This window comes from Diadema antillarum, unplaced genomic scaffold (assembly GCF_040938485.1).
Source record: "Diadema antillarum isolate AM-2024a unplaced genomic scaffold, OU_Dant_1.0 scf00000197, whole genome shotgun sequence".
In the NCBI taxonomy this organism is placed as follows: domain Eukaryota; kingdom Metazoa; phylum Echinodermata; class Echinoidea; order Diadematoida; family Diadematidae; genus Diadema; species Diadema antillarum.
Genome location: NW_027271086.1, coordinates 974288 through 995311, shown reverse-complemented (window position 1 = coordinate 995311; position 21024 = coordinate 974288). Strand labels below are relative to the sequence as shown.

Sequence of the window (21024 nt, the reverse complement as noted above, 5' to 3'; positions counted from 1 at the left end):
GACGACTATACGTTTGTATTTGGGGCATAGTATAACATCTAACGCAGCTATGAAGTTTTCTGAAGCTATATGAAGTTGTGAGGCAAAATGCTCGAAATAATGTGGAGATTTCAAAGAAAGAGAAGAGGCGGGCAAATCATAAATCAAAAGTGATAAGATTGTTTTTATATAACATAACATAAAGTTACTGCATATATACTGCTGGAATCGATGACAGCACTCACAAACATTCTGACTCTTTTCTCATTTCTATATATAGAGTTTCGTGAAAGAATGAGGATATGAACATTTTGGAGAATAACGTCGTGACCTCGTAAAGCCGTCGAGACGGCAGATGTATCGATGAATAATCATCATATCATCAGTACCCGTTACGTAATCCGCTTCTTGCGGTTTCTAGGGGTTGCAGCTCTCGCGCTCGCAAAGCATTGTGGGTGTCTCGGGGAGGCAGGGGTGCGATACAGTTTCGAAGCGGAGCAACCTATAAAGGTGTTAAAACAGACCGTTTCTGTAACTTCTTTCAATTTATAGATGTTTCTTTTCACAACCCTATAACAAGGAAGTATTAAGTTTCACAGGCAGGAATTCCCTCAGTTGTTGCTAGGTAGGTATAGGGCAAGCCTCCGGCAAGCTTGTTAAGGGCAAATTTTGTGAACAAACCATGCATGAAATATGAATACAATACAGAAACGGTCTAGTTTATTGCAACATAATATACAAAGACAAGCACACATAATTCATATGTGCATATACATTATAATTCTGGGGCGACGCTGCTCATGTAAATTGCATATAATATTTCCGTGTTTTTCCGAGCATGCTTTTTTCGATTATATATCATGATGCATTTTCTCTCAAGGTATTTCCTTTCGCCCTCGTTTGATTAAGTTAAGATTAACATTGGGTGAAGCTCCACTTTAAGATTTCAAATACGGTGCACTGAAATTCACGGATGTCTTAAAGCAGGGAGGTGTAAGAAAAGGAGAGACAACTCCCTCGTAATTCATGCAAACACATGTTTGGGTTCAAAGCGTTACAATGGGATGTCTATATAGCATTCCACTATACGCTTTGAAATCATGCTCTGCACCGATAGTTGCAAGGCGAAGTTCGGAGACGAAAAACGCATTTCACCTTTCGTTGAATTACAAGCTTTATTTCCCCGTAAAATTTTAAATCGAATACTCGAATTGATTGAGAGTATTTAGGATAGAATTCAATATTATAAACATTTATTTCTAGTTTCTTCGTAACGCGCAAATCGAAATGAAATGAAAATCAAGCCCTCTTAAAAACTTAATATTTTTCCTACAAAAGAATTTTAAAAAAATCATAAAATGACTTTCTCTTTACAATTCAAAAGCTTGGATAATCAAAAACAAAAGTACAATTTGGACACGTCATGGTAAGTTCTACTCAAATACTTCCGGAAGCCTAATGAGAATTCGAATTAGTTAACTCTGGAACTCTGATATACAATTAACATATCAAAATGGATAACGCAACACGTCGCATTGAACATAAAAAGTCCAATCCTTCCCTCCACTGAAATGAATTGAGTTGAAACAATGGAAGGAAACTGGCAAATTTATGCTTCAGCAAAGTGGAAAAAGCAGAAATTGGATGAATCCTGTATCTATGCTGACTTTTATTTCCTCCGCGATTCCTTGTGTGATCCTTTTTTCCTCTGAATGTCTGTCTGTCTGTCTGTATCTACTTCTTTATCTCTCTCTCTCTCTCTCTCTCTCTCTCTCTCTTCTGTTGATTGATCGACATTGACAAAGTGCATGGAATTCCCGCCTCCAAACATCCAATCACCGCCATAGCTCATCACAACTTCCGAAATTCGCTCCACAAATCGGAATTTTACGAGCCGCCCACAAACTGCGGATCCCATTCGTTTCCATGGCGACCGACACATTTTGCAGCACCGGCCCTTGCTGCAGCACTCATGAGACCGGGCTTCCGAGCGGAAAAGCGGGGAGGACTGCGGGAGGAAATGACAGAGGTCCCGCTTTTAATTTCAGCTGTCCTTACCTGCCATCGAGATTTTATAATGAACAGCAAAATTTTTTGGCGCGAGCTCGTCCTGGACCTTTCGTTACAAGACGAAAGTCTGCTCTCAATTACCAACATGTTAACATCAAGGATATCGTCGTTTCCCTTTCAGTATTTTTTCCCCGCGGCTGATCAGGTCACCTTAAATCCATAACTGTCTTGTCTTAGGTCCGATTTCGACGAAAAAAAATCATTTCATTTGAGTTCACTCTAATTAAACAAACCGACTTGACTGTGTAACAAACTATGTAACAAACAATCTAACAAACAAAGTTTAATGCCTGATTTCCAGTCATGAGCGTTTCATGGCATCACCCTCATAGTACGCTTGTATGACGCAAATCGATTTTTCTTTAAAATTCGTTAAATTAGTACAATGTCATGACTTACATACTCCTCCCCTTTCACAAAAGGAAGTTCAAGAGATCAAATCACATCAGTCCTAAATTCCCTTTCATCCAATGTTTGATGCCGCTATATACTCTAAAATATTATTTGAAGTATACATACTTCAAATATTCAAACTTCAGTTTGGCACATGTGCCAAACTGGGTCTGCTCCACAGATAGGGAGACAATGGATTCATGTCTCATCGCAAAATGACCAGCTACTCTCTATCAAGGACTATAATTACGTCTTTATGGTGGTAATTACTTTTCATCATCTTAAGCCCCGGTCACACAGCACTCCGCGTCTAAATCACGTACAAAAAGTTATGAAAATCTGGTGGACGTGGTCGTAAGTGGTAATTTTTTGGTCAATTTTGGTTTGGCCGTGCTTTGTACGGAGTATGGTCGTTGGCGGCTGTTCCAATGCTGAAGCACTGCCTAAGCACGGCTAACCACGTCCAGCCACGTGTATGTACCGATGTACGCGGATAAATCCATTTGTCAGTGATAAGCTGCTAAACACACGCTATTTCCCGTGATACCAACGCGTAACACGCGTCAGATGACCGTGCTCTGCCCGTGACAGACTGCTAAACTTTCGCGTCTTACCCACGTCTTACCGCGTCTCCCCAAGTTTTAATCACTGCCGGAACACGGATCATCACGTGTGTTTCACGTGTTTTGCACGTCTTTACCACGTGTGCCGCCCGTGGTTGTCCGCGTAATAGTTTTGAGCAGTTCAAAACTTTTTACCGCGTCCGACGCCGTTCCGATTTTTCCCCGCGTCCTGCCACGTCTATAAATCGACCGTAGCTCGTCTTAAACTCGACATCAACGATAACAACATCGTCTGCTTCACGGGAGACCACTTTTTGACGTGTTTTGGCCGTGATTAAGCCACAAAGCGCTGTGTGACCGGGCTTTTAACTTTAAAAAGTCGAGCGGTACATAATGGTAAGAATAAGGTGATGCGCGAATAGAAATATTGCTGAAATAATGATCAAAATTACTCGACTATGATAATCATTATGTCTGGACTCCAATCTTACACATCATTATTCATAACGAACTTTACTTGACGATTAAATCATATCAGTTTCGTGTTGTGGAAATATCGGAAAAGTGATAAAATTGGCTTTCCAGGACGGTACATTAGTACTTTCACAACATACAGCTCCGACTTGAACCTTTGCACATTATACTTCTGGACGGGATTGACTTAAGTTTTATAATGAGTTATCATTAGGTGAAGTTTCATCTTTACCCGATATTACGTTAGTGTTAAATTGAATCTTCAGATTGCTCAGAAAGATGGCGGCATCGAATCCAAATTATCAAAATGTCAAAGGCACCAATGTATGCCTGTGGATTTCTTTTATGCATCCATAGAAAACTGACAGCTGTTTGAATGATCATCATAGCCAGTTGGACCTCCATTGTTTGAACCTCCCGGTTTCACCTGAATTCGTCAGCAGTTCATGACATCGCATCATTGGGGCAAATGAATAACAAGTTACCCTTGAAATAACTTTTGAAGGGATACTCCCATTCTCATGACGATTTCGATTGTAGTTGAAATATCATACATAGACCATGACACGTATGGTATGTGGAAAACGCACTTACACACAACAGACTGCTGCAAAGCGGAAACATAAACAAGGCATTCTCACCATTGCGAAGCGGAAACGTAAACAAGGCATTCTTACGACACCTGTTTCGAGCAGTCGACCCGCTGAAACAATGAAGCGAGAAATGTATCTTGTTCTACCTGTGTCACACAGGTGAACGAAATAAAGGTCGCGCAAGTTCGAATTCATACGCAGCCGGTATTTATTTATCCACTACCTGGGCGGTAATTTATTGCCATCGACATTCTTGGACCTTCTCACCACCATTCGCAGATCACTTTCTTATAGATGTTAAGGTTCGACGAGAACTTTTAATAGAAATATGACGAAAGAATAAGAAATCCACCCCTTGATCCGAGTAAGATTTCATTTCATTTCATTTCATTTCATTTCATTCATATTTTTCAACAAACATTATAAGTGTACAGACCTATACAAAACATAATTAGCAGGACAAAAAAGTAATATACACATGCTAAATAGATGAGAGTAAAATTCGGAAGTTCAGAGATTTGTGCAATATGCCACTGCGCGAATTAAGCAGAATATTGAATAAAATCTGCAACACAATGAACCCATCATGGCCATTCGAATGTGGCTGTACCGCTGAATATGTCGTCCTATGATCTTTTCGTCACAATCGTACTGACGTAACATTGTGACGTCAATCAAGACGACTTGTGCTTCTTACTTCGAATATAAATGACTCGTATTTCAATCAATATCATATTACTACGAGGATGCACTCACGCATCAAGTCTCCGAAAAATGGTAAGAGGCACGATACATTCGTGGAAAGATTGAATAAGTGATATCAATGGTGAAGTCTCACTACCATCTGACCTTGGCGGCTTTTCTTTAATTAGGACGCCCATGGGATATATTCAAGTCTCGATTGTCTGAGAATGTGTCTAATTTCACCTGATTTTCACAGTGGTTTCTTCATTTTTCAACGTTTGTCTTCAAAATATTTTAGAACCTCTCAATCAAGAAGAGGCAGGTTCCATTCGCACGTGCGCGCGCGCACACACACACACAAAGGCAACATAACGTTGATATTTCTTGTCAACGGTTAGACATATTCTATTATCATAAGTGTACATGCACGATAATAAAATAAAGTTGTTAACACATGTTGAAGGGGGGCAGGGGGTCTTTTTTCATGTTCGTTATTCCGAATGTTTGTTATTCGGAAACACACAGATTTCCCATCCCTAGAAGTTCGTTAAATCGAAAATGAAATAGGCCTAAGGGTTCGTTACTGATCCGAATACTGTGGCGTTATTCCGAAGGTTCGTTATTCCTCGGGTTCGTTAATCCGAAAATTAAATAAGATTTGTCATTCCGACGGTTCGTTTATCCGAAAATGAAATAAGGTTCGTTATTTTATTTTCGGATTAACGCACGTTCGGAATAACGAACTGTGCGTGGGGTGACATTCGTTATTCCGAAGGTTCGTAAATCCGAAAGTGTAATAAGGTTCGTTATCCCAAAGGTTCTTTATTCCGAAACACACATATTTTTCATACCTACAATGTTCGTTAATACGAACATTTGTGGCGCTATTCCGAACAATCCGAAGGTTCGTGTAATCCGGAAATAATGTTCGTTAATCTGAAAATGTAAAGAAGATGGGAACAAACGAACATGGGGATTATCGAACATTATTTAGTTTTCAAATTAACGAACCTCTGGAGTTAAATTCGATCAACTCTATTTCATTCTCGGACTAACGAGCCTTTGGAATAACAAACTGTAACCGGTGCTATATTGGTCTCCCTATAAAACGGGCTCTCGTCCGAATATTCTGACTTGTACCAGCATTCTGTAACCTATGTTGTAGAATGGACATGGATAAGAGCTGAAGGAAACCGTGTTCACTTCGAGCTCAAACAGAATAACATCCGGGCAAATAAACAGGTAAAGCTCGATGACCTACTTTTTCTTGGCTTGTCCTTTTCCCATTTTGAGATGACATTACCACACAGTTTCCAGTGCCAGTGAAAAGTTGTTCCTGCAATGTTGTCGGGTTTTTTTTTTTTATTATTGCCTTCATATTCTTCAGCATTGTTTTGAACTTGGAGATGGACAGGGGGCGAGAATTACATTTGCAGGGGCTGGTCAGATGTAGTTCATGTTGAGGACGGCAATAACAAGGCCGGCAGGTCGTTCGAAAAGGGGTTTTCTCGCGAAAAGAGCGACCTTCGTTGCACGGTCGCTTTAGTGATTAGGCAGGTGGGACTAACAAGATAATTATCACTTGTCATGCTTGTGCCAGCATGAAATTCGATTTTACCCTGCGCTGGTATCCGCCCCTTCTTTAAAGGGGATGGCTAGTAACTGATCAATGGGATGGCTAGTAACTGATCAATGGGAATCAGTGGGAATGCTGGGGGATGATTGTTCCAATCCTTGTGGGGTTCATTTAAGAGTACACTATATATCTATTGATGTGTGAAAATTATTTGCTTCAGAACGGTCTCATATTCAAGTACATGTAATGTGCAGTTTAATGCCCCGTCACTGTACAGGCATGCTAACCTAGAACATTAAACTGCTCATTACTTGAACATGAGACCATTCTGAAGCTAATGATTTTCACACAACAATAGATATATAATGTACTCTTAAATGAATCCCACAAGGATTGTAACAATCATCCCCCAGCATTCCCTCTGATTCCCACTGATCAGTTACTAGCCATCCCCTTTAAAGGCCGCCCATGCCAAAACAGAATAAGACAGAGAAAGAAGAAAAAAATCCTTTAATAGATTTGAAACAAAACCTAAAAAGAATAGTATTGTGAACCACTCTCATCGATCATGCTCCCATGAGGAGAAGAGAATGAAAGCACTTATTAAGATTTCCATCATTGTTCTGTTTCATCGCAAAACGAGAGCCTCAGAGTCAGAAACTGAAAATTGAAAAATCAATGTTCAGTGGGACTAACTGTTGGCTTATACAAAAAGTCTACATAGTAAAGTTAGATCTTTTACGTAGTCTAAGTTCTCTAATTTTCTGCCAAAATTCATCTGTACATATAGCAAGCAGCGAACTATTTTTTTTTTTTGTTCTTTTTCGCAAAGGTAATGAGTAGAATTATACACTATCTTGAAATACTCTTTGCTGGCAATCCCCGTTTCTCTCTACAGTAGTCTACGCATGTATCAAAGATGATTGTCTGCAACAAACGTATAATATTCGAGATCATCCTCATTAGTTTGCAAACTAACAATCGGGATGGGGGTGGGGCGGGGTCGAAAGATACAATGGCAGCACCTATAGTGACATTAACATTAAATACACTCTTTTAATATCGAGAAAGGGTCGACAAACGAGGAGGTTAAAGTTTGCTATTCAGAAGGTTCGTCATTCCGATGATTCCTTTAAGAGGAAATCCAGTCCAAATATAAGTTAGTCTGATAAAAAAAGAGTAAAATCTTACGAGTTCAATGGTAAAAATTTCACTGAAATCGGATGAAAAATACGGAAGTTATGACATTTTGAAGTTTTGCTAATTTCTGCAAAACAGTTCTTGTACAGTGAATATGAATATGCAAATGAGTGAGCTAACCATGTCATACCCTCACAATTTTCCATTGATCGTGTACAAAAAAAAAAAATGACGAAAATTCAATGTTTCTGTCATTGAAGTCTGAAACATGATGTTATTCCTGGTTGAATAACTTCAGAATAGTAATCAGTTAGATATACGAGGATTTGAGCCTCGGGCATAATTGCGTTTAATGAAATACTGAAAATTTCACAATTTTATGTACAAACTGCAGTGCATAATATGGTAAGATGTAAGGGAATGACACGCTCACTTTGTCATTTGCATATTCATATTGACTGTTCAAGAACCGTTTCCCTCCCAAATAAACCGAAAAATGGAATAAGGTTTGTTATTCCGAATGTTCGTTAAACCGGAACAAAACAACAACAACAGCAACAACAACAACAACAACAACAACACAAAACATTACAAAACAAAAAGGTTCGATATTCCGAAGGTTCGTTAATTCAAACACGAAATAAGGTTCGTAATTCCGAAGGTTCGTTAGCACGTATAGTGCTTCTTTCCATTTTCGGATTCACGGACCTTCGGAATAGCGAACCTTATTTCATTTTCGGATAAACGGACCTTCGGTTTAACGAACTGTTCAGGATGACGTCAGAATGTTCGGATTAACGAACACTTTTTCATTTGCGGATTAACTTCCATACTCGCAGTATACAGGAAATGTGTGTATTTTGAGATAACGAACCTTCGGAATAACGACCCCTATTTCATTTTCGGATTGACTAAACTTCAAAATAACGAACATCACCCGATCGAGGAATACATGGCACATTTACTGCCAAACTTTAGGTATTATATTGTACTGCGAATCTAAAGTTTAAAGGGATTGTATAGTTTTGGTTGAGACCTAATTTCAGGTTTGTAACATTTTTTGGTGAGATAATGAGAAACCTCTTATGAAATATGAAAGAGCATGTAATTCTATGAGGAATTTAACGTTTATTTGATGAAAATTGGTTTTGAAATGGCTGAGATATCCAAAAAAGAGTGATTCTAATAAAGTGTGGGACCCACACTTTATTACGATCGCTTTGTTTTACTTTGTTTTTGGATGTTTCAGTCATTCCAAACCCGATTTTCATCAAATAAACTTTGAATTCCTCTTAAAATGGTATGCTCGGTACTATATCATAAGTGTTTTCTTGGTATCTCGCAAAAAAATAAAAGCCCAATTCTCATCTCCACCAATACTGTACCATCCCTTTAATCATATTCTTCGAAGAAAAACAAAACAAAAGCATTCATATGATGAGATGAGATCGGGACAGCTTGAGGGGGAGGGGGGAATCTATGCCTTCAAGTCTTTCAAACTCGGATAATTTTTGGCCAGAAAGCTATCAACCTTCTGAACTATTTATATGAAGATCCACGTTACTTCTAGTCTGGCGGTTATCTTGTAATATCATAATTTTGAAGGAGCTACTTGCGGTGAAATTGTTTCAAACAGCGGTGGAAGTATGCAAGGGTTGTTCGAATCGTTGAAGTTTAAGTCCCGGCTTTTCCTAACCGCACATGTTTTGCGGGTTTTCATCGTAACCACACAATACAAATGTAGATGTGCTTCCAGTCCAACGGAAAACCAATGCTTAAAGGGACATTCTTATCCATATTGATATATTGACCACAATGTGGTTTTGGAATATCATAAGTATGTTGTTGTTGTTGTTTGGTCCTGTTTTCGTGAAGTAGATACATTATTTCACACTGTCACACTTATTTCATATATGCATTTCCAATTTTCTACTTTCCAGTATATAGCATGACACAGTCAAAAGTCATGTAAGCTGGGAATATGATATATAATTAATAATGCATGCATTATAAATGCAAAGAGAGAGAGAGAGAGAGAGAGAGAGAGAGAGGAAGAGCAATACTCGACAAGTTGAGAACACCAGAAGTAAAGGAAGCGACTATAAAATAACGTTAAGGTAACATTTCCGGGGGATAAAAGAACTAAAAAAAAACTTATCAATTCACACTCATACAATCTTTAATATAATTTATTTTTTTTTATCGATGCGTTTGTAAGGCATTACCGTTCTGTGATCATGTTGCAATGTGACTGTAACTTTGTGTTACGTGCTCGGAACTGATTTAAAAAAAGTATTCGAAAAAAAAAATTGTGCTGAACATAACGATAACCATAACAAATTAAAGGAACTTTCATCGCGTCACAACTCTTCCATTGGTTGGTATGTGGAAAAAAAGTAAGGAAATAGAAATGATGTTGGGCAATAATGATGTTGGGCAATAATGTATGAATTCCAGCCAATCTCCTTTTCAAAACAAAGTCATCACAATTAAATCATCACAACTATTGAATGACATAAAACGAAGGACCGTTCGATGACTAAGATAATTATCAAAACAAGTCCCCTCTAAGACCTTTGCTCAATCATAACAACTCTGTTTAAATAGAAAGATTGACGAGAGGGCTGATATGTACAGGAAGGTTTAAACACTTCACTGTATTTAATTCACCCTCTTGGAATTCATCAATCCAGAATTATTATCGCAAAGATTTGCGTGGAAGTCAACATTGACCTCACAAAACCAACAAAATGCCGCAAGCCCTGATTTTACGTGAGGACTCAAAATAGGTGAACTAGTCAATTTTGAGGCTTTTATATTTTCTGAAAGAGCAATTTTTCTTCTACATTATTCTAAAGTTTGGGATAATAAAACTAAGAGGAAATTGTATTTTCAGCACTTTTTCTGGAACACATTCTTTAAAAGAATTGTCTGATTAGCCTTTTGATTTCTTAAAAACCATTCACACACTCTTCACGTTCAACTGTAATAACTTTTGTTAAAGTCTGTTCTTTCAGAATCTGCAAATATTAAACTAAAAATCCATGTCTGGCGACTTTTTGTTGGTTTTGTGGTACATAAATATACGTTACTGACAGATTGACTGATTTTATTTGTTACATTTCTCTTTCATACATAAATGCAGCATAATGTCACTTGAACAATGATATTGAATATTGGTTGGATCTAACAGTTAAAACAGCTTTAAGTAATTAACTAAAATGTACTGACATGATTCCATGATAATACAAAATGAATACCAGCCAGTGTTATCTTATGCATATTCAACCTTGAGAATTACAACGTCATGTACCTGCCGTTCAAATGACAAATTAAGCACCTGAAAATGATGCAGAAATGCAGGAGACCATCACTATAAGCAAACGCTTAACGATGATAATAGCCTCAGAAATAGTCGTCATACAGAACGACATTAATGGGATACTCTATAGTCACCCACACAATGAGAACATAGTATTTATAGAAAGAAAAATATGAAGACACAAAAATGTGCAGTGGTGCGTTGTGCAAAATTGGCAAGGTGATATCATTAGCGTATCTTATATGCATATAGTACAGTAATAAGCCAGTTCGGGGTCCCAGTTTGAGCATGAGCATGAGCAGAAAAAGGTCATTTGTACCGAGAGACAGGTTGGTTTTTAATCTCACTGAGATAAGCATCTGTAATGCTATGATTGTTCATGGAATCCTTGTAAATGGTGCCTGCTAGTACATCCACCTGACCGCAAGCCTGGTATTTGGCATTGTTAATAGAAAAAGTTTGCTAATGTATATTAAACCAGCACAATGAAATAGATGCTTCCAAAGGTGTTGATTGACGAACCATTCTGGTCGCTTCATCTACACAGGTTCATTCTTTGTTAGAATACGAGTTCCATGAATTGCTATGTTAGGCAAGCTGCTGCACTATGTCGCTTTGAATTGAGTGAAGTGCCTAACCAACTGAGAAAAATGAAAGGTCATTATTTGTACCCATGTGCACATGAGCTATCTCCGAACTGGCTTATTAGTGACTGCGGTTGCTATCATCGCTTCATGAAAATTCAACATGTCGTTATATCAGTGAAACATTCGTTGTCTCTGCTAAATGAACATGTCCCTGTTCATATTGTTTGATTTATTCTGGATTCTTTGGCTCTTTCTGTAGCAATGAATCCAAAATAACGTGCTCACATTTCACAAACAAACCTATGAGCAAGTAATACACGTAAAATGAGGCACGCAGGTTAACTATAATCATGTATACTTTCTATCTATTGATTTTTTTTAATTTTATTTAATCAAGTTAAAGGGTGTGTACAGTTCTGGTCGAAGTGAAAATGTAGCCTTTAACATTTTGCAAGATATTCAGAAACCACTCTATGAAATGTCAAAGAGCATGCAATTCTAAGGGGTGTCAAAAGTTTATCTTTTATGATGAAAATCGGTTTTGAAATGGCCGAGATATCCAAAAACAAGGTGAAACAAAGAGATCCTAATAAAAGTGTGGCATGTCGCTTTTTATTATTATCACTTTTTTGGATATCTCAGCCATTTGAAAACCAATTTTCATCAAATAAACGTTGAATCCTTCTTAAAATTACATGCTTTTTCATATTTCATATGAGGTTTTTATTTATCTCATTCACGAATGGTCAAAACATGAATCCCTACCTCAACCAGTACTGTACAGTCCCTTTAAAGAAATGCATTGAAAGTTCTAGTTCTTTAAATCAAAGGAAGCTGCGGTGTGCTTCTACTCATCAGTTCGACGATTCAGAGGGCTAAAAAGAAACAAAAATAATGATAACTGTGCCACATGTTTTGAGGTTGGAACGAAAAAAAGAAAATCACACAGCATCCGTTCAAAGTACTTTCACGTATAGCTCCATGGTACTTTCATTTATAACCTGTTCACGCACCTGCCCTGCCGCGGCCGTTTGGAAACCGCGAAGAAAAGAATTGAATATTTGCGCAGGCCCGAGGAAAAACTGTTCTCCGACTTCCTTTTCCAAACACCGTAATAACCCGAGTGTTATTCCTTGCCCGGTTGATTGCTGATCTTAAACCTGGTAATTACCACAAGACAGCTTCCTCCTTTTTTTTCTTCTTCTTTATAGACAAGTAGCCTCGCCAGACAAAAGAGTTATAGACGCGGAAACGTGAAAAAAAAAAGTGACGGTACTGTTCACTGGGAGATCGAGCAGAAAGAGAGAGAGAGAAAAAAAAAATGAAAGCAACATGGTGCCAGGCCTTTTTTTTTTCAATTATAAGTATAATTTGTTTCTGCAAAATCAGTGCATGCTTTGTGCAAATTGTTGATATCTATATACACGTATAAGAAGCATTACGGAAGTAATCGTTGCCAGAAAGTATGTGCATGTACCCTCATGAATTTCACTGATGACATAAAGAAGTGAATGTCCCATATTTGCATACCATAACTAACATGACGTAACAGATTCAGATATAAATCCAATTTATTAGTTTGAGAAAAAATCGGACTATCGATTCAAAATTATGAATCTTTTAGGTATCGGTGCTGTCATTGCTGGGATATGAAGACTATGCAGTTCATGACGTCATTATGGAAATGCAAACAATCTGAAGAAAACATAAATTAGAATTAAAAACAAAATAAAGAATACACATTCCATCGAATTGTTATTAGTTATAAATGGGTAGTACTATTCCCCTGCTTTCTAAAAGAAGTAAGTCAAGTGATCTTTCATATTATGCAAGAAAAGTGAAAATCATGTTGATTTTTCTTTTTTTAAATGAATAATCCAAATTGATATTTGGGCTTTCATTTCCTTGAAGGGTACTGTTTACCATTGGGATCAGTGATTTAAAAAAATGTTAGAGTTATCACATTTGATAAACATATGTAGGTCAGTTGTATCACAAAACATCCTGCCACGTAGAAATTTCGCAATAAACCCTCTAAATATAAGGAGATAGCACTATTTTCTCAATAAACCATAACTGTAGACAGTTAATTCTACTTATTTCTAGGTAAAATCATATCAAAACTATTGTTCACCTTTTGTTTATTTAACGATACCCCATATATTGATTATGCTGATTAACATTTTTAGATTGGTTGTTTCTATGCCTAACTCACATTTCAGAACTAACTTGAAGTATCAAAGCTAGGTTTTTGTTTCATCTGCAAATGGTAAATGATGCCTTTAAACTCTTAGTTTTGAAGAGCTTCTGTCATCTGCACGCCCTCCAACGAGACATGATGTGCACGAGATTTATAATTAATTCCCGATGTTCATTAATCGGGGCATTCATCTTGGTAAACCCGCTTATGATGTTGAAGGAGATAAGTTATACTGTAGAGCAAAGGTGATGCTGAGAATGACAGTGATAACGATACTGGAGAGTTCTACGGAACCACAATAAAAATTATGGCCTTTTTAAGGAGTATGTTGGGATTATATAAAAATAGACAGACGAGTTGAACTTTGAGAAGTACATACTAGTCCCCCCCCCCCCACACACACAATTATTTCTCATTAGATTGATTTAGTTTAAGAAATTGAGAATTTGAGAGAGAGAGAGGGGGGGGGGGGGAGAAAAAGAAAGGGAGAGGCAGGGGTGGGGGAGGGGTATTGTAGAGGAGAGTTCTGAAAAGCAGTGGAGAGATGAGAGTGCATTTTCCGACGTTTCGGGTGGTCTGCTCTCTTCTTGGAATGCTAATGCTAAATACACACGAAAAAAAAATCATAACGAAATTTGATGAGATAATCCCATTCACGAAAATACAATGTACATTAAAAGGATCATCCCATTCAAGTTAATATTCATTCGAAGATGCAATCATTAACCAATGGTTAGGAAGCTGCTAATGATGACCCCGAGAGTGTCGTTTACCCCTTCAATGTCGCGTATTCGGAAGAATATACCACTACCAGTCAAACGAAAAAAGAATGATGATAATAATACTAATTCGAGAAGTATCCATCGCCAATACTAAGCTGCGACTCGAAATCGGCCGGTTCGATCAAAAAGGCCGACGACTGATCGACAGTTTATTATCAAGAGGGCAAAAATGTTCCCGCGACGAAGGAGATGCTGCCTGGGTCGGCACTACATAAAATGAGAAGAGACTTATGTTTATTTTCACCACGAAGCCAGCGTGATCATCGGCTTCCAAGTTCAGCAGGGACTTGGCGCAATGGCCGAGGCCTGGCGCGTGCCGATATTGTAGTCTCTGTTCAAAACTTCTCGTTTGTTTTGCTATCAGAAGAGCAGGATCCTTTGCTGCAGTGAGGGCCCTTTTAGAAAACGAGTGGCCGAAAAATTTCATCCAGATGTGACGTCAAGTACTGATATCCTTATAAGCAGAAGCCAAATAGCATGTCACACAACCGACGAGTACAGCAGGGATAAAATCAATGCTGATATTCATGGGATTTTTTTCTTTCCTTTTTCAGGAATGTTATGATATCATGCACTTCTATCGCTACCATCTTTGTCACATGGATGCCGGGGGATTCAATGAAACGTTCAATTCAATTCAATTCAATTCAATTCATTTCATTTCAACATATTCTATCCAATACGATAAGACATTGTGACTTGACTTCTGTTCTTCACTCCCCCTCCCCCCCCCCTTTCCCCCCCCCCCCCGGAAATGAGGGTTACTGAGGCATACAAACATGCATACGTTTCGGTGAAACACGTATCTGACACGGTTTAAAATGGAGTCATCCCACGAGAAAAATACCCACGAGTCATACAGCTCATATTGTAAACAGGTCCACGAGTCATACAACTCACGAGCCATACAGCCCATGAGTTCGACACTAGGCAAATAAATCCCATGAGTTCGACACTATAGGTAAAAACAGCCCACGATTTCGAAAAATACAACACGGGGATTAATGTGTCGGTCTCGTGGGCCTTGTTAGCTTAGTGTCGAACTCATGTGCTGTATGACTCGTGAGCTATATAACTCGTAGGCTGTATGACTCGTGGATGTCGGTCTCGTGACGTGCACCCTTTAAAATCATACTTGCAGATTAGATGAGGAGTTGCTGTCACGAAAATAGAACATAATTCTCAAAATATAATTAAACATACAACGACAAATTAATGACTTCTGAGTATCAGAATACAGAATATAAGTATGAACTCGTTCTATTATACGACATCCATTTGTGACAGTGATTAACTTTTGAAAAAAAAAGTAATTACATGTAGGGCCTAAAATTTTGGGATACAACAATTCTCTTAATTTTGACGACTTCTTTTGACTAAGAATTACGCGATGGGTTTGCGCTTTAAAGCGTGCGAATTTAAATACAAGAATACTATAAAAAAAAACCGAGTGGATACAAGTATTCATTATCCATTACATAATTATATCAAGTGGCCACGCAATACAAGAACGAACGATTACTCTATGTAACTGGCTTAGATATGGTCTACAGTTTGAAGCGGTCAACACTTCTCTGGCATGATATATCTAGGCTAACTCAACAGTTCAGGAAGTTGGACATTGGTGAGTTTCCGGTTCTTGATACTCGTGTAGCCCCCCCCCCCCCCCCCCCACTGTTGGTTTGATAAGGTCACCTATACCCTGACGAACCACTTGTTCTTTGTCAAAGGATAATTTGACGCCATTTGAGAAATGGATTAATGAAGCGCAAAACGAGTTTAACTTCAAGATGTGCTCAATATCGCACCAGATTATACGATATCCATTTGTGACGTATTAGCTCTCACTGACTAATTACGTGGATGGTATAGTTTTAGTTGAGATGGGGGAATTCAGATCTTAACTTTTTGCGAGATAACTAGAAACTACTTATGGAATATCAAAGAGCATACAATTCCAAGAGGTATTCGAAGTTCATATGATGAAAATTGGTTTTGAAAAGGTTGAGATATCCAGAAACAAAGAGGTCCTAATGAAAGGTGGGACCAACCTTTTATTAGGACCACTTTGTTTTGCTTTTTTTCATATATCCATGGAGCTTCTTGTAGCTCTATGATATATCTTAGCCACTTCAAAAAGATTTTCATCAAACAAACTTTGAATACCCCTTAGAATTGTATGCTTTTTGATATTTCATAAGTGGTTTCTAATTATCGCGCAAAAGTTAAAATGTACACATTCACACATTTCATTTTGTTTTGCGGAGCATATATCACATCGTTTACCAATGCCTCAATATGTATTCGCTAGGTGTGACTTTGTAAAATTAATGGGGAAAACCACGGTCAGAATGGTGGTTCACGTATAACGCCATGATTATGGGCTGCGGCAGAACTGGGGGGGGGGGGGAAGGAAGGCGCTGGAGCCTTGGAGCTGAAAAGATACAAATTAGGCATTTATCTCTGGACAAAACTAATCACCAATATAGACGAGGCTTCCGTCCCTTAATTATTGGGGGAGGGGGAGGGTGGGAGGAGCCAGTGCACAAGGAGCACATCCCCCCCCCCCCGACACACACTCACTCGCAAACACACGCAAGCACACATCAAAATCCATTAAAATGTTCTGTTGTATACTAGTACTTGAATGAGCAAGCTAGAAGCTGCAACCAAATATCCTCTTTCTGAAAAAAAAATAAAGATAAAATAAACAAAATGAAAACTCATCAACCACTGAATGTCACGACATATCGATTCATGGGTACCGGATTGATTGTCAATACAATCATTACTGCAAATTAATCAAGGCTTATTTGATGAATGATTAGCATCCTTCGAGCTACTTCCCGTTGTCTGAGACCTTTTAAGACCTTTATGACATCACAATGACAGCCATACATACAAGATCACTGGTGCTGAATCATCTATTCTCATGCAATATTCCTGGGTCTATTGAGGGGGATGACAGGGTATATTGCCTGGTCTATGCAACTCTATCCAAGAATATAGTCATATCCGGGCAATATTTCCATCACAAGCCTCCCCACCCCCTTCGGAAAGTAAAAGTCAATCAATATCACGAAACTGAGAAGTATAACTTGCCGATTCGAATTGAAAGATTAACCTAATAAAGCGGGCGACTCACTCTTCTCGTATGGTATGTATTTCAAACACAGAGAAATGTGTATAAATTATGCTCGGTTTCAGCTAAGCTGTAACATTGGCCCATTTGTATAGATCAATACATTATACGTTTGTTATGACTTAAGAAACACTGTCTATATCATCCTATACCACCTAACCTTATATCTGAACGTTGTCTCTTTTTTCTGTTTTAATCTAATACCACCATGGACCAGGAACATAATTTTCTCTGACTATAGGCCTACGACAGTTACCTCATCATCCTGCAAGACCTCTTCGATCTTCGAAACCGTTGTTGCATGGATTATACCGAGGAGCTTATAGAAATTGTGGGAGAAGTAGGCCCCTTTGAGTGTGGATCTGTGAAACATTACTCTGGAATACACATCCCCCAACAGAGACCAAACATCTCAGCCATTGAATCTATCAAAGGGGAAATCACGTCCAAATGTATAAGTTAGTCTGGTGAAAAAGAGTAAAATCTTACGAGTTCAATGGTAAAAATTTGACAGAAATCGGATGAAAAATAAAGAAGTTATGACATTTCGAAGTTTTGCTAACTTCTGCAAAACAGCTCTTGTTCAGTGGATATGAATATGCAAATGAGTGACCTAACCATGTCATGACCTCACAATTGTCCATTGATAATGTATAAAAAAATGACGAAAATTCAATGTTTCTGTCCTTGAAGTCTGGAACATGATATTCCTGGTTGAATAGCTTTGGAATAGTGATCAGTTAAAACGATATACCAGGATTTGAACCTCGGTCATAATTGCGTTTGAATGGAGAACAGGAAATTTCAAAATTTTATGAACAAACTATATATGGCAAGTTGTGAGGGGATGACATGCTCACTTTGCCATTTGCACTTGATATTCATTGATATTCATATTGACCGTTCAAAGACTATTTCCTAAAAAGAAAATAGCAAAACTTCAAAATGTCATAACTTCCTTATTTTTCACCCGATTTTGATCAAAATTTTACCGTTGAACTCGGAATATTTCACTCTTCTTATCAGACTAACTTATATTTGGACTGGATTTCCCCTTTAATATCTGCTTGAGGGCATAAACATGTTAGAGAACGATTATCATCGTCTTGAAAGCTGCTGTTTATGGAAGACGACAAGAAATTGCTACAACTGGAATGAACCTGTGGACAATTTTACATTCTCGAATTTGTCACATGTACCCCGTTGAAAGCAAACTTTACATCCTACAACTGCTGCCCCTTTGTATCGTCTTTGGAATATAGAAGTGTTGTTTTTGGATTAACATTAATACTATTTTCATTCAGTAAAGTTGTTACTTCGTGAAATAACTTGAATGAAAAGCGGGTTGTGTCCGCCGTTTAACTATATGGGGAGCTACATGGTTTTACCATCGGAGATATACTGACAGCTCCATCCATGGTTCTACATAGAACCCGACCACTGCCGTATATATTAGTACAGAATTTTACGACGCTTCGGCGTGGATTGTTATCATGGAGCTAATGCTATGACTGTAAGAAAGATCTACATCCATCTGTCGACAATGCGGGTGAGCACTTCCCGTCGAAAAAAGGAAATAACAAGTCCGTAAAACAACAGACGGGCTATTGCGATGGCGAAAAGCGTGACTTTGGAACAACACTGCAGTCATGTAATCATGGCATATATAGGCCTACTTAGAACGTCAAAACAGAACCTGGGTAACTCGCAGTGTTACTTCCCTAATGTGTCTGAGCCTGGATTTAATAATATCCTTAAAGAAAAAAAAGGTTATCAGTAATCAGTAATCATTTAACAGTCAAGTTGTGAAACGTGCGTGCGATGACTTTGACAAGCAAATCGGCAACAATTACTGCACCTTCATTTTTAGTTTCAGTGATACTTTGATACCTGTGGTTACATGTAAAGATAGTGTCAGAGCAGCAAAAGATAACTGAAAGGTCACAGACGCCAGTGTTTCCGTTTGTGCTAGCCATTCTCTATTTCATGTAGGCTTCACAAAAGGGAATATGTGACAAGCCTCTAAACAAATCCCCAAGCAAACGCCGGAGTCCTAAAAAGAGAAAATTAAGGGGGAAAAAAAAATCAAAATTGCACCGTAACATGCGGTCGTTACCTTAGCATTCTCAAAGGCACCTTTGGTGTAAGTCCCACCTCCCACGTATGTAATCTTTGGCAGGTCTTCGTTGAGCAGGGCACATTTATGATGCCTCTTTTGTGGGTTGCTATCGTCCAGCTGATTGACGTTCAAATCTACACGGTGTTTGGAGGAGAATGTAATGATCGCCACCCGAGTGGCGTCGGGAGCGACGGTAAAGTCTGCGAGGAGCTTCTTGACAAACTTGAGTTCGTTGAAAAAGTTTTCGATGCCGACGCTCGCCGAGCTGTCGACGAGGAAGACGAGTTCCACCTGCCCGTTGCTGACGTCGCGAAGTTTCTTGACCTGCTTCTTGAGAAGGTAGCCGAGGACGTCGATCTTCGAAGCAGACGACGTATCCATGGGAACGTTCGCGTTCTTCCAGAGCGACTCGTAAATCTCCTGGTGGGAGCGCTCAATGTGTAAGCTGCGGTGCGACAAGGCCTGCCTGTCCGGCAGACGCCGGGAAGCGCTGGCGAAGAGCGTCGGTGATATCGAGCCATCGGGCTGCGGGTCGTCTGCAAATTCCAGCTGCTGTTCTGAGAGGGATGTGTTAAACCCGGCTTCACCATCTCTCGGAGTCTCCAGGGTACTGAAATGGAGGTTTCTACAGGCACACATGTGTAAACTCATCCAGACCACGACAAGAATCCACAACATATTCCACGTCATTTTGATTCCGGTGAGAATAAATTTCCCTGGGACCAAAGCGAAATAAAAACATCAAGCATGCACGCCACTGATCAACCCACGTCGCTCCAGTGTCCTCCGGTCGTCGATCCGCGATTTATGATCATGTTTTGCTATACGATGTCATACCCCCACCACATCAAAACGTCACCCTGAATCCAGCGTTCACAAAATTAAACATCCATGCTCTGAAATAACAACATTGTCCTGTCATAATCCAGACAGATGTATCCGCGATCCATTCAGCCTGACAGATGTAGAAACACGTAGCGGCGCGCAGGCGACAGGGCGGATTTCTTTTTTCCCTTCATGGCAGCGCGCCCCGCTCGTTTTTCGGTACTGCACGCACGGAGTTTGCCTTGTGTCAATAAACATACCTCAATTTCCTTACTTTTTTTGCGCCTGTAGCTCCTCAATCCCCTAGCAGCATTTTTTTGTATATATCCGCATCAGACTTTAGTCACAAGGGTCTTCACTGCGGTTTCGTCCCTCGATACTCATTCCTGCAGCGACTTGTGAGGTTTAAAGGGGGCAGTCAGACAGAGCACATGTACATTTTTTTTTAATCCCACAAGGACACTGTGTATGCCCTGGGGATTTTCAATGGGGGGGGGGGGGGGGGGGGGGGCGCGAAACTGCATCACCGTTGTATTGGTCACATGAGCCCCCCACCAAGGTTATGACATTGGACA

The 21024-nt window shown here is 39.1% G+C and overlaps 1 pseudogene; it reads right to left on the bottom strand.

The window, feature by feature from the left end:
• LOC139723680 (sushi, von Willebrand factor type A, EGF and pentraxin domain-containing protein 1-like) overlaps positions 1 to 20489 on the bottom strand; it is a 73281-nt pseudogene extending 52792 nt beyond the window's left edge.
• Between the last annotated feature and the right edge of the window lie 535 nt (positions 20490 to 21024).